This window comes from Pseudorca crassidens, chromosome 7 (genome assembly GCF_039906515.1).
Source record: "Pseudorca crassidens isolate mPseCra1 chromosome 7, mPseCra1.hap1, whole genome shotgun sequence".
Classification (NCBI taxonomy): Eukaryota; Metazoa; Chordata; class Mammalia; order Artiodactyla; family Delphinidae; genus Pseudorca; species Pseudorca crassidens.
Window position 1 is genome coordinate 61287203 of NC_090302.1, and position 12288 is coordinate 61299490.

Below are 12288 nucleotides of genomic sequence, written 5' to 3' on the forward strand. Positions count from 1 at the left end.
GGTAAACATCTATTGCCTGAGGGGAAATTTACTGGGAGAAAAGAAACTCAGTTTTTATCTTCTTTGATCTATCAGCAACATTTGAAATTTTTGAGCACCGTTTTTGCCTTGAAATGCTTTCTACACTTGGCTACCAGCATACCACACTCCCTTTGTTGTATTTTCTTTACCATCGTCCACTCGTCAGGATCCTTTGCTGTTTCCTTCTAATTTCCCTCATTTGACTATTCCTATGACTTCTCCCTGCATTCCTTTTAAACTCCATTTCACTTTGTTGGTAATTTCATTCAAAATCCAGGCTTTAAATAGTGTGTATTTCTACGTGTCTGAAAATTATACCTTTATTCCAGAGCTCTTCTTTGTATTCCTCACTTGCATTTCTTATTGAATACCAAACATCTCCTTTTAAATGTCATATTTGTAACTCATAAAATACTGAGTTTATGAACTTTTTCCAAAATTTGTTCTTTCCAAAATCATTTCTGTCTAATTTAGTGGAAACTCAAATATTCTTTTTTTTAACATCTTTATTGGAGTATAATTGCTTTACAATGGTCTGTTAGTTTCTGCTTTATAACAAAGTGAATCAGTTATACATATACATATGTTCCCATATCTCTTCCCTCTTGCGTCTCCCTCCCTCCCACCCTCCCTATCCCACCCCTCTAGGTGGTCACAAAGCACCGAGCTGATCTCCCTGTGCTATGTGGCTGCTTCCCACTAGCTATCGATTTTACATTTGGTAGTGTATATATGTCCATGCCACTCTCTCACTTTGTCCCAGCTTACCCTTCCCCCTCCCCATGTCCTCAAGTCCATTCTCTAGTAGGTCTGCATCCTTATTCCCATCCTGCCCCTAGGTTCTTCATAACATTTTTTTTAAGATCCAAACATATGTGTTAACATACGGTATTTGTTTTCCTCTTTTTGACTGACTTCACTCTGAATGACAGACTCTAGGTCCATCCACCTGACTACAAATAACTCAATTTCGTTTCTTTTCATGGCTGAGTAATATTCCACTGTATGTATATGTGCCACATCTTCTTTATCCATTCATCTGTCGATGGACACTTAGGTTGCTTCCATTTCCTGGCTATTGTAAATAGAGCTGCAATGAACATTTTGGTACATGACTCTATTTGAATTACGGTTTTCTCAGGGTATATGCCCAGTAGTGGGATTGCTGGGTTATATGGTAGTTCTATTTGTAATTTTTTAAGGAACCTCCATACTGTTCTCCACAGTGGCTGTATCAATTTTTTTTCCCACCAGCAGTGCAAGAGTGTTCCCTTTTCTGCACACCCTCTCCAGCATTTATTGTTTCTAGAGTTTTTGATGATGGCCATTCTGACTGGTGTGAGATGATATCTCATTGTAGTTTTGATTTGAATTTCTCTAATGATTAATGATGTTGAGCATTCCTTTATGTGTTTGTTGGCAATCTGTATGTCTTCTTTGGAGAAATGTCTATTTAGGTCTTCTGCCCATTTTTGGATTGGGTTGTTTGTTTTTTTATTATTCAGCTGCCTGAGCTGCTTGTAAATTTTGGAGATTAATCCTTTGTCAGTTGGTTCATTTGCAAATATTTTCTCCCATTCTGAGGATTGTCTTTTCATCTTATTTATGGTTTCCTTTGCTGTGCAAAAGCTTTGAAGTTTCATTAGGTCACATTTGTTTATTTTTGTTTTTATTTCCATTTCTGTAGGAGGTGGGTCAAAAAGTATCTTGCTGTGATTTATGTCCTAGAGTGTTCTGCCTATGTTTTCCTCTAAGAGTTTTGTAGTGTCAGGCCTTACATTTAGGTCTTTAATCCATTTTGAGCTTATTTTTGTGTATGGTGTTAGGGAGTGTTCTAATCTCATACTTTTACATGTACCTGTCCAGTTTTCCCAGCACCACTTATTGAAGAGGCTGTCTTTTCTCCACTGTATATTCTTGCATCCTTTATCAAAGATAAGGTGACCATATGTGCATGGGTTTATCTCTGGGCTTTCTATCCTGTTCCATTATTCTATAGTTGTGTTTTTGTGCCACTACCATACTGTTTTGATTACTGTAGCTTTGTAGTATAGTCTGAAGTCAGGGAGCCTGATTCCTCCAGCTTCATTTTTTGTTCTCAAGACTCCTTTGGCTATTTGGTGTCTTTTGTATTTCCATACAAACTGTGAAATTTTTTGTTCTAGTTCTGTGAAAAGTGCCAGTGGTAGTTTGATAGGGATTGCATTGAATCTGTAGACTGCTTTGGGTAGTAGAGTCATTTTCACAATGTTGATGCCTCCAATCCAAGAACATGGTATATCTCTCCATCTCATTGTATCATTGTTAATTTCATTCATCAGTGTCTTATAATTTTCTGCATACAGGTCTTTTGTCCCCTTAGGTAGGTTTATTCCTAGATATTTTATTCTTTTTTTTGCAATGGTAAATGGAAGTGTTTTCTTAATTTCATTTTCAGATTTTTCATCATTAGTGTATAGGAATGCCAGAGATTTCTGTGCATAATTTTTTATCCTGCTACTTTACCAAATTCATTGATTAGCTCTAGTAGTTTTCTGGTAGCATCGTGGGATTCTCTATGTATAGTATCATGTCATCTGCAAACAGTGACAGCTTTATTTCTTCTTTTCCAATTTGGATTCCTTTTATTTCTTTTTCTCTCTAATTGCTATGGTGAAAACTTACAAAACTATGTTGAATAAGCGTGGTGAGAGTGGGAAACCTTGTCTTGTTCCTGATCTTAGTAGAAATGCTTTCCGTTTTTCACCATTGAGGACGTTGTTGGCTGTGGGTTTGTCACATATTGCCTTTATTATGTTGAGGAAAGTTCCCTCTGTGCCCACTTTTTGCAGGGTTTTTATCATAAATGGGTGTTGAATTTTGTGGAATGCTTTCTCTGCATCTATTGAGATGATCATATGGTTTTTCTCCTTCAATTTGTTAATATGGTGTATCACATTGATTGATTTGCGTATATTGAAGAATCCTTGCAATCCTGGGATAAACCCCACTTGATCATGGTGTATGATCCTTTTAATGTGCTGTTGGATTCTGTTTGCTAGTATTTTGTTGAGGATATTTGCATCTATGTTCATCAGTGATATTGGCCTGTAGTTTTCTTTCTTTGTGACATCTTTGTCTGGTTTTGGTATCAGGATGATGGTGGCCGCATAGAATGAGTTTGGGAGTGTTCCTCCCTCTGCTATATTTTTGAAGAGTTTGAGAAGGTTAGGTGTTATCTCTTCTCTAAATGTTTGATAGAATTTGCCTGTGAAGCTGTCTGGCCCTAGGCTTTTGATTGTTGGAAGATTTTTAATCACAGTCTCAATTTCAGTGCTTGTGATTGGTCTGTTCATATTTTCTATTTCTTCCTGGTTCACCCTTGGCAGCTTGTGCATTTCTAAGAATTTGTCCATTTCTTCAAGGTTGCCCATTTTATTGGCATAGAGTTGCTTGTAATAATCTCTCATGATCTTTTGTATTTCTGCAGTGTCAGTGTTACTTCTCCTTTTTCATTTCTAACTCTATTGATTTGAGTCTTCTCCCTTTTTTTATTGATTAGTCTGGCTAATGGTTTATCAATTTTGTTTATCTTCTCAAAGAACCAGCTTTTAGTTTTATTGATCGTTGCTATTGTTTCCTTCATTTCTTTTTCATTTATTTCTGATCAGATCTTTATGATTTCTTTCCTTCTGCTAACTTTGGGGGTTTTTTTGTTCTTTTTTCTCTAATTGCTTTAGGTGCAAAGTTAGGTTGTTTATTTGGGATGTATATTGTTTCTTAAGGTAGGATTGTATTTCTATAAACTTCCCTCTTAGAACTGCTTTTACTGCATCCCATAGGTTTTGGGTCATGGTATCTCCATTGTCATTTGTTTCTAGGTATTTTTTGATTTCCTCTTTGATTTCTTCAGTGATCACTTCGTTATTAAGTAGTGTATTGTTTAGCCTCCATGTGTTTGTTTTTGTTTGTTTGTTTTTTGCAGTACACAGGCCTCTCACTGTTGTGGCCTCTCCCATCGCAGAGCACAGGCTCCGGACGCGCAGGCCCAGCGGCCACGATCACGGGCCCAGCCGCTCCACAGCACGTGGGATCCACCCGGAGTGGGGCATGAACCCACATCCCCCGCATTGGCAGGCAGACTCTCAACCACTGCTCCACCAGGGAAGCCCCCATGTGTTTGTATTTTTTACAGATCTTTTCCTGTAATTGATATCTAGTCTCATAGCATTGTGGTCGGAAAAGATACTTGATACAATTTCATTATTCTTAAATTTACCAAGGCTTGATTTGTGGCCCAAGATATGATCTATCCTGGAGAATGTTACATGAGCACCTGAGAAAAATGTGATTCTGTTGTTTTTGGATGGAATGCCCTATACATATCAATTAAGTCCATCTTGTTTAATGTATCAGTTAAAGCTTGTGTTTCCTTATTTATTTTCATTTTGGATGATCTTTCCATTGGTGAAAGTGGGGTGTTAAAGTCCCCTAATATGAATGTGTTACGGTCGATTTCCCCTTTTATGGCTGTTAGTATTTGCCTTATGTATTGAGGTGCCTCTATGTTGGGCGCATAAATATTTACAATTGTTTTATCTTCTTCTTGGATTGATCCCTTGATCATTATTAGTGTCCTTCTTTGTCTCTTGTAATAGTCTTTATTTTAAAGTCTATTTTGTCTGATATGAGAATTGCTACTCCAGCTTTCTTTTGATTTCCATTTGCATGGAATATCTTTTCCATCCCCTCACTTTCAGTCTGTATGTGTCCCTAGGTCTGAAGTGGGTCTCTTGTAGACAGCATATATATGGGTCCTGTTTTTGTATCCATTCAGCCAGTGTGTGTCTTTTGATGGGAGCATTTAATCCATTTACATTTAAGGTAATTATCGATATGTATGTTCCTTATCCCATTTTCTTAATTGTTTTTGTTTGTTATTGTAGGTCTTTTCCTTCTCTTGTGTTTCTTGCCTAGAGAAGTTCCTTTAGCATTTGTTGTAAAGCTGGTTTGGTGGTGCTGAACTCTCTCAGCTTTTGCTTGTCTGTAAAAGTTTTAATTTCTCCATAAAATGTGAATGAGATCCTTGCTGGATAGAGTAATCTTGGTTGTAGGTTTTTCTCCTCATCAGTTTAAATATGTCCTGCCACTCCCTGCTGGCTTGCAGAGTTTCTGCTGAAAGATCAGCTGTTAACCTTATAGGAATTCCCTTGTGTGTTATTTGTTGTTTTTCCCTTGCTGCTTTTAATATGTTTTCTTTGTATTTAATTTTTGAAAGTTTGATTAATATGTGTCTTGGCGTGTTTCTCCTTGGATTTATCCTGTATAGGACTCTCTGTGTTTCCTGGACTCGTTTAACTATTTCCCTTTCCATATTAGGTAAGTTTTTAACTATAGTCTCTTCAAATATTTTCTCAGTCCCTTTCTTTTTCTCTTCTTCTTCTGGGACCCCTATAATTCGAATGTTGTTGGGTTAAATGTTGTCCCAGAGGTCTCTGAGACTGTCCTCAGTTCTTTTCATTGTTTTTTCTTTATTCTGCTCTGCAGTAGTTATTTCCACTATTTTATCTTCCAGGTCACATACCCATTCTTCTGCCTCAGTTATTCTGCTATTGATCCCTTCTAGAGTATTTTTATTTTCATTTATTGTGTTGTTCGTCATTGCTTGTTTCCTGTATAGTTCTTCTAGGTCCTTGTTAAATGTTTCTTGCATTTTGTCTATTCTATTTCCAAGATTTTGGATCATTTTTACTATCATTATTCTGAATTCTTTTTCAGGTAGACTGCCTATATCCTCTTCATTTGTTAGGTCTGGTGGGTGTTTATATTGCTCCTTCATCTGCTGTGTTTTTCTGTCTTCTCATTTTGCTTATCTTACTGTGTTTGGGGTCTCCTTTTTGCAGGCTGCAGGTTTGTAGTTCCCGTTGTTTTTGGTGTCTGTCCCCAGTGGCTAATGTTGGTTCAGTGGGTTGTGTAGGCTTCATGGTGGAGGGGACTCGTTCCTGTGTTCTGGTGGATAAGGCTGGATCTTGTCTTTCTGGTGGGCAGGTCCACATCTGGTGGTGTGTCTTGGGGGTCTGTGGCCTTATTATGATTTTAGGCAGTCTCTCTGCTAATGGGTGGGATTGTGTTCCTGTCTTGCTAGTTGTTTGGCATAGGATGTCCAGCACTGTAGCTTGCTGGTTGTTGAGTGAAGCAGGGTGTTGGTGTTGAGATGGAGATCTCTGGGAGATATTCACCATTTGATTTTACGTGGAGCTGGGAGGTCTCTTGTGGACCAGTGTCCTGAAGTTGGCTCTCCCACCTCAGAGGCACAGCACTGACTCCTGGCTGGAGCACCAAGAGCCTTTCGTCCACACAGCTCAGAATAAAAGGGAGAAAATGTAGAAAGAAAGAAAGAGGATAAAATTAAGTTATTAAAATAAAGAATAATTATTAAGAAAATAAAATTTTTAAGTAAAAACAAAAAAAAAAGAAACAAAAAACAACAACAACAAAAACATGGACGGACAGAACCCTAGGACAAATGGTGAAAGCAAAGCTATACAGACAAAATCTCACACAGAAGCATACATATACACAATCACAAAAAGAGGAAAAGGGGAAAAAATAATATATTTTGCCCTCAAAGTCCACCTCCTCAATTTGGGATGATTTGTTGTCTATTCAGGTATTCCACCGATGCAGGGTACATCAAATTGATTGTGAAGATTTAATCTGCTGCTCCTGAGGCTGCTGGGAGAGATTTCCCTTTCTCTTCTTTGTTCGCACAGCTCCCGGGGTTCAGCTTTGGATTTGGACTCGCCTCTGTGTGTCGGTTGCTTGAGGGTGTCTGTTCTTCGCTCAGACAGGACAGGGTTAAAGGAGCAGCTGCTTCGGGGGCTCTGGCTCACTCAGGCCGGGGGGAGGGAGGGGTACGGATGCGGGGCGAGCCTGCGGCGGCAGAGGCCAGCCTCAAGTTGCACCAGCCTGAGGCGCGCCGTGCGTTCTCCCGGGGAAGTTGTCCCTGGATCACGGGACCCTGGCAGTGGCGGGCTGCACAGGCTCCTGGGAGGGGAGGTGTGGAGAGTGACCTGTGCTCGCACACAGGCTTCTTGGTGGCGGCAGCAGTGGCCTTAGCGTCTCATGCCCATTTCTGGGGTCTGTGCTGTTAGCCACGGCTCACGCCTGTCTCTGGAGCTGCTTTAAGCAGCGCTTTTAATCCCCTCTCCTCGTGCACCAGGAAATAAAGAGGGAAGAAAAAGTCTCTTGCCTCTTCGGCAGGTCCAGACTTTTTCCCGGACTCCCTCCCTGCTAGCCATGGTGCACTAACCCCTTCAGGCTGTGTTCATGCCGCCACCCCAGTCCTCTCCCTGGGATCCGACCTCCAAAGCCCGAGCCTCAGCTCCCAGCCCCGCCCGCCCCGGCAGGTGAGCAGACAAGCCTCTTGGGCTGTTGAGTGCTGGTTGGCACCGATCCTCTGTGCAGGAATCTCTCCGCTTTGTCTGCCACACCGCTGTGGCTGCGTTCTCCTCTGTGGCTCCAAAGCTTCCCCCCTCCGCCACCCGCAGTCTCCGCCAGTAAAGGGGCTTTCTAGTGTGTGGAAACCTTTTCTCCTTCACAGCTCCCTCCCGCTGGTGCAGGTCCTGTCCCTATTCTTTTGTCTCTGTTTTTTTCTTTTTTTCTTTTGCCCTACCCAGGTACGTGGGGGGTTTCTTGCCTTTTGGGAGGTTTGGGGTCATCTGCCAGCGTTCAGTGGGTGTACTGTAGGAGTTGTTCCACGTGTAGATGTATTTCTGATGTATCTGTGGGGAGGAAGGTGATCTCTGCGTCTCACTCTTCCTCCATCTTCCCCCTCTCCGTCATATATTCTTAATACTCAGGAGATCAAATGGGCAAAAAATAAATAAATAAAATCTGCATCACTTCCTTTCTCTCTCTCACTCTCCTCACTTATTAGGCTCCAAATTCTAGAAGATTTAATCTATATTCAGAGTCCTCATCACTAACACTGCCACTGTCATGGTCCAATCCACTATCTATCTCCTGGATTGTTATAGTAGACTAACCTCCAGTTCTTTCCACAGCACAACAATTTTCAACGTAATAGATAAATCACTTCTCTGCTCTAAACTAACAGCTTTCATCACACTAAGCATACACCAAAGTCATTACAATGGCTCCAACCCTTTTTATGGTGTTTGCCACCCCACCATTTCACCTCTTCTCACTCTCCCTATCAGTTACTCTGATCTTTTCAAAATGATCTCTATGTTCTCCTTCAAGCTCAGTAGGCCAACCCCCCAACACGATGTAACTGGTACTTACTCTTCACGGGATGCTACTTGCTCTGACATTTCAGTGCTCTCTCCTTCACCTCCTCTTTGCTCTATTGTCTTGCTAGACCTTTGCTAAGTGTCCTATTTAGTGTCCTAATTGTTCTGCATGCATGTTCTCTTCTTTATGATTCTCTGTGCCACTTTTTACTATAACAAAAGAGCATATATTTAATTTGTTTATGGGGTATTAACTGTCTTCTGATATGAAAATCCAAGTTCCACAAAGGTGATCATGTTTGTCTTTTTCTTCATTCCCTAGTACTTAGACTATGTGTAGCAAATACTCAATAAATATCTGTTGAATGTATGAAATGTTTAGAGCCTTCCAGTATATAAATAATATTATATGTTGTCATACTGTAATAAAATATCTGATTACTCTTTATTTCTTTAATATTTTTCCATGGTTACCTGTAGCTTTTGGGTTCAGGTCAAATTTCAGAACTCTCAAGACCATTCATTTCTGATTCCTATCTAGTCACTTGACTCCACTTACGATCTCCTCTACACATACAGAGTATTACTTGCAATTTTCTCCAACTAGATACTGTTATTTCACTCTTTCTTGGCATTATTACATATACTATACATATATATTACATATATTTCTACCCCTTTGGGGAGGATAGCTAATCCCTCTTATGTTTTTAATAATAATTATAAAATATTTAATATATAAAATAATAATTAGGATATATGACATGTTTAAAGGAGATTAATAAAATGAATTTCCAGTTATACACCACTCAGGTTAAGAAATAGACTATTTCCCTTAGCTTGCAAGCCCTTCTTGGTCCCTCTCAGATCACATCCATTCTATTCCCTGCTTCACCCCTTCTCAGTGATAAAATAATCCTAATTCTTTGTTAAGCACTCTCTTGCTCTATATTTAAATAGTTTTTCCAAATAGGTATTTAGGCTTAAGTAATGTATATTTTAGATTTTCTTGTTTTAAAACTTTTAAAATATGGAACTGCATGATCTACCTGGGAGCTCTTTGAATGTGAGGGAGAAATAGATATAGATCAAGAGAAAGGAAAAACAAGGAGTGTGCTAAAAGTGGTATGATAAGATAGGATGAGCCTAAAGGAATATGGTCATTTACAAAGGAAAGGAAACAGAATAATCTGAAAATGCTAATGGAGAATGGTCAAGACAACTCTGAGCCAGTAACCATCCCCTTCTTACAACAGGTTTTGCAGCTGGCTCCTCTTTTCGTCCTAGTCATTTAGTCAAGATAATCTTTCTGAGCTTGGATTTAGCTTCATTCTGTCTTCCCTGTATCCTGTTTCTGACCTTTGACTCTAGATTCCATTCTTGTCCTCTTTCTCTTTGTACGTAATAGTTTGGATGTTCCATTGTTTTTCATGCTTACCCTGGAGCATGGGCAGCTGTCACACTTTCTCCGTGCTCAAGTTTATTGTGTTAATCTCACCCACTTCTAACCAAACTATCCAAAACCTTCAGTCTGTGCCAGAATCCCAAACATTTCCAATTACCCCGTAAAAGAGGGTTAGCTACACTATGCAAACATACATCCTCAGTCTTCTCAAACTGAGTTACAGTAAGAAATGATTATAATTTTGACTGACATATTTATCTTAGTTTCAAGATTGCAAACTAACAACCTCCTCCCACCACTACCCGACCACCACCACCAATACTGGTTCATTGTTTGGCTCGTAGTTGCTTCTCAATAAATGCTTACTACATGAATAAAGGAATAAATGAATGAATGCCAGTTGCAAAATATTACAACTCAAACAGATGTAGAGTAACTGTTCAGAGTTGAAGTTGCATTCCTAGATTCACATCACAGATCCTTTGCTTTCTGGCTCCGTGACCTTGGACAAGTTACTTATTGTTCCTGAATCCACTCATCTGTAAAATGAGAGATGATAACAGACCTACCTCATTGAATTGTTATGAAAATTGAATGAGTACAGTGCCTGGCACAAAGTTAGTAAAAAAAATATATATGTGTCTGTGTTTTCTTTATTTATCTATGTATCTATTTTTTAAATTATTTATTTATTATAAGAAGCTATTACACGGAATGGAATACAAGGAAATCTGCCGGGGGATCTATTTTTAAATGTCACCTTTTAAAAACTAATTTGCTTGTATTCATTTCTTTTCCTTGAGTGCAAAGAAATGTTTCATCTATCTGGATTCTTAACATACCTCTGCCAAATTAATTAGAAGAGATGTACCCTTCACTACATTAATAATAGCAAGTCACACTATAGAAATTTGAACGACCTTATTATTGCCTTACCTTTTTTCCTTGAAATAGGCAGCAGAGTGTCTATTATACACAGAAAGAGTTTCCTTTGAAACATAACTGTGGAAGAATTTTCCTATTTTGTATTTGCAAGAGATGTCTATTTCCTTCCTGAACACCACTTTTTCATCTGGCAGCCAGAAAAAGCTTACTGCAGTACTATATTAAGCTTTTGGTCTGGTTCTGCATAATCTAATTTTTATACACTCTGCATAAATTGTAGCCACTTCATCAATGTCTTATTATTTTTTCTCTTAACAATGCAATGACAGTGATTAATTTCTAAAGACTGGTAAACAAAAACCTTACCTTGGAAGTGATTAAAACTGAGCTGCATACTGTGTGAGGGCTAACAAATTTATACACATGCTAATACACCACACACACTCTATGAATAGAGTAATATATATGACTAAATATTCCTATAAAAAGAAAACAAGATAATATACTCCACTACATTTTGATAAATATATTCCCTACACCTGGTTACATTTTAACTGTTATAGATGTTAGTGGCCATATATGAGAATGTTAAAGAATTCTAAAGTAAGGATTTCAATATAAAATGAAGTAGAAAGAATTTACTCTTTAGAGTTTTATTATAAAATGCTTATTTATTTTCCATTCTACGTTTTACTAAATCTATCTCTGTAATAAAATCAGAGTTGGACTATTTTGTCACAGGCAAATCAAGTCATGAACAATATTGACAATTTCTTTACCTTGTCAAAAGATATTTTTCTTAGTTATTTTTGTGTTTTATAAATAGCTCTTAATTAGACCTTTGAAATCAGCAGTGAAAACCAAACAGCATTTTTTTCCCTATCTGATGGGTTTTTGTATATGAATCTAACTCATCATATATTAAATAACAAAACAAGAGCATTCTGAGATTCCTTTTTAGCCAGGAGATGTGTACTGATAAAACTAAGAGAACAGAGGTGCTGTGCAGACGGGGATTCATTTTCAGTTTAAACTCTATGCAATGAGGAATAAAGAGGAGAGAGAGAGAGGGAAAGAGAGAAGCTGCTCTACTGAAGACCAAGAACTTTATAAATGACAAGTTATAGCCAAAATGAATTTTATATACAGACACTGAAAATAATCCCAAATCTTCTCCAGGATGTCAAATTAAAACTAGATAGTAAATCTAAATTTTGAACAAAATATTGCAAAATACTTAAGAAGTTGGAAAATGGAATTTTAGGGCCAATGATAAATATATTAAATCCTACCTAACAGTAATAACATTAATGTAAATGGATTAAACACTCCAATTAAAACACAGAGATAATCAAAATGGATTAAATTACATGATCTGAGTATGTGCAGTCCACAAGAAACACATTTGGACTAAAAAACACAATAGCTTGGAAAAAATGAATATAAAAAGATAAACGTTGGAAAGAGTGCTTCTACATATATCAGGTAAAATAGACTATAAAACATAAAAATGTTACGAGAGACAAAGGAGAACATTTAGTAATAGTAAAAGAGTCAATTTATCAAAAAATAATTTTAAACATATGTGCACTGATAAACAGAGCTGTCAAATAAAGTAAAAGCTGTTAGAATTGAAGAGAGAAAGATACTATTCAACAATAATAGTTGGAAAAGTCAGTATTCTAATTTCAATAATTACTTGTTAGAACAAAATTACTTGTTAGAACAAGTAAACAGAAGATC